This window comes from Gavialis gangeticus, unplaced genomic scaffold, assembly GCF_001723915.1.
Source record: "Gavialis gangeticus isolate Ggan-Ray unplaced genomic scaffold, GavGan_comp1, whole genome shotgun sequence".
Lineage (NCBI taxonomy): Eukaryota > Metazoa > Chordata > Crocodylia > Gavialidae > Gavialis > Gavialis gangeticus.
Window position 1 is genome coordinate 59,948,140 of NW_017729004.1, and position 2,797 is coordinate 59,950,936.

The window sequence follows — 2,797 nt, forward strand, 5'->3', positions numbered from 1 at the left end:
TTTTTTTTTTTTTTTTTTTTTTAGCAGAACTTCAGCAAGCAACTGTAGCACTTTTATTCTAGCAGTTGCTTTGGGTGAACCTCACCCACCAAATGGCTTTGCCCTGCAACCTGCCACCAGAAAGCATAGTTGAGCCAAAAACTATGGGGGAGAATACACTGCATATGTCAGCATGTGGACGCCCTCATCCTCCACCACAGGGAGCTCGAGGATAGGACTCCTACAGATCTCCCTGAAGAGAAGTAGCTCCACGATACAGTCACCTGGAAGTCCTGTCTGTATGGCATGATTGAGCTATTGGTATTTCAGGCAAAACAAGGATATTAAGAGAATGGCTTTGCTTCATACGTCATGAACTATTAATAGTATTATGGTTGTTACACCCTTGGAAAGGTGCTTTAAAGCCCTTGTTAAATAACTTTAGCTGTGCAATGGCGACAGGAGATGACTGTACTTACTCTTAAGATATTGATGTGTTTAAAACTTGGGATGAAATTTTTCTCAGCCAGACAGCTACTAATGGGAATGTGTAAGTCATTGTGCCTGTCTGATAAGCAGAGAAACATCTAAAGTTCTTCTGCGTTGCTAAGCAGAAGCACAAAAGGAAGGTTGCTGCCAAGGCTTTCTGCATGTGATCTGTGCTGAAGAGTTCTAGGCAAGGTCATTTCCCAGGTATAAAGAGAAAGGTTAAGGGTAAGAACACTGTGACTAAGCTGTAAAGTCTCAGGAAAGACAAATGCCTACATGAGATGCCTTGCTATCCAGTAGAGCAAATTTACTACATAGTAAGTGTCACTGTTTACACATGCCAGACCTTTACTTCACCGTAATTTGCTCTAGCAATGCATTAACTGCTGAGTAATTACTGTGCAGTAAGGCACGTGTAGGTGACTGACTGGGAGCAAATTTGTTCCCGGTTGGCCAGGCATCAGGGGATGGGAGATTCCTGTCCCAGCTGTGTGATCACAGCAAGCAATCTCCTAGCCTTCACTCCACAATTGCGGGGCAGGGAGCTCCTTACTTCTAGGGCAGGGAGACATTGTCCCCACCTGGGCTCCAGTGGCAGAGCCTGGCCCAGCAGCAGGCACCTCCCAGGGGCAGGAAACAATCTCCCAGCTCCTGCTCCATGATCGTGAAGTGGGGGCAGGGAGCTCCCTGCATGGGGACTTCCCTGTCCAGCTTGGAGCTGGCTGGGACTTGCCCTGACCAGGACAGTCCCCTGCCAGCCCCAGGCTGCACGGGGATGTCGGCACATGCAGCCCACGGTTGTCCAGGAACTGTCCCAGTCAGTGGCAGGTCCCTGCCCCACAGCTTTTTCCCAGCCTGATGTCCCTATCGTGCAATCAAGGCATGGGAATGGGAAAGATCTGTGGGGGAGGGGTAGGTCCCAGCCCCCTGCCGTGATCTGCTGGTGGGGCAGTGAGTCCCCAGCTGGGTGGAGAATCCATGCCCAGCTGGAGGCTCACTACTAGCTACCCCACTAGAAGGAGGCTGGGACCTGTCCCTCTCCTCAGCTCTTTCTCAGCTCCCTGGTCTGTACTGGGGATCTGGGGCCAGGAGTTCCCTGCTGCCAGGGCAGGGGAACATTGTCCCTGCCTAGGCTCTGCCATAAGAGCCTGCCTGGCAGCAGGCAGTTTCCAGGGGCAGGGAACAATCTCCCAACCCCTGTCAGGCCCTGGGCTAACACTCAGGTGTAGCTTAGAGCTCCCCCTGGCTACTGCAGAGGACTGGTACAGGCCTGGAGGGGGTGGGGGTGGGAGCAGACTGCTGCCAGGAGCAGCAAGTCTGCTCTCAAATGAGTGCATGTGTAGATGCCTGCCCAGGGTGGATTTACTCCAGGGTAAATTATTCTGGAGTAAACCCATCCAGCAGCATTTGTGTGTGCAGATTCACCCTGACCTATTTTTTTCTGCAATATGACAATGATGCTTTAGCCAAAGTGTCTGAAAGGAAGGGGACTTGCTTATGGATAATGTCATCACCTCTGATAGGGAAATGTGAGAACATTTTGTAAATAAACTAACCGCACTAAACCACCAAGACTCGGTGAGCATGGCTACACAAGATGCTAACTGCACAGTAGCCTAATAACTCTGTGTAGTAGTGTGCCAGGCAAAAAACATGCTAATTCACTACTGTGCAGTAGTGACACTTACTGTGCAGTAGCCTAACACTAAAACCATGCTCCCATGCTACTATACAGTAATGCTTAGTAGTTGCAGTGCATTCATTAACCAAGTACTAAATCTAATGCACAGTAACTCACACTAATGTAGGCATGCCCAACATCACTGATTTCTCCTCCAGTGGCAGAGTGACTTAAGATCTCAGAAAGCTTTCTCTAGAGGAGCAACAATGCTGCCAATTTTAAATCCTTCAGTTGTTCTTGAGGTATTATGCACTATTTTAATGCCTCTTTGTTAGGTCTAATATTTTGGAATTGCCCTCCATTTTATAAGGGAAAGCCTAAATAAAGAGCAAGGAGCTGCCATTAACTTTGTTCCAGTCCGTGTCATATACTGGCTGGGATTTGACCAGAAAATAGGGAATCTCTATTGGCATAGAAAAACAAACCCTGCAGATTAGTGTCTTGGTTACTGAGCTATGTAGTCAGCTGTATAGTAGAGAATTGACTTCCTGTCTAGCTAACTTTTAAATACATACCAGAATCCTGTGTCTCACTGTTACTGGGCATTGAGTGCCATCACTATGTGCCATTTGACTTTGGCTCAGGGATTTCATAGATTCATAGATTCATAGATTAAGGGTTGGAAGGGACCTAGTAGATCTTCTAGCC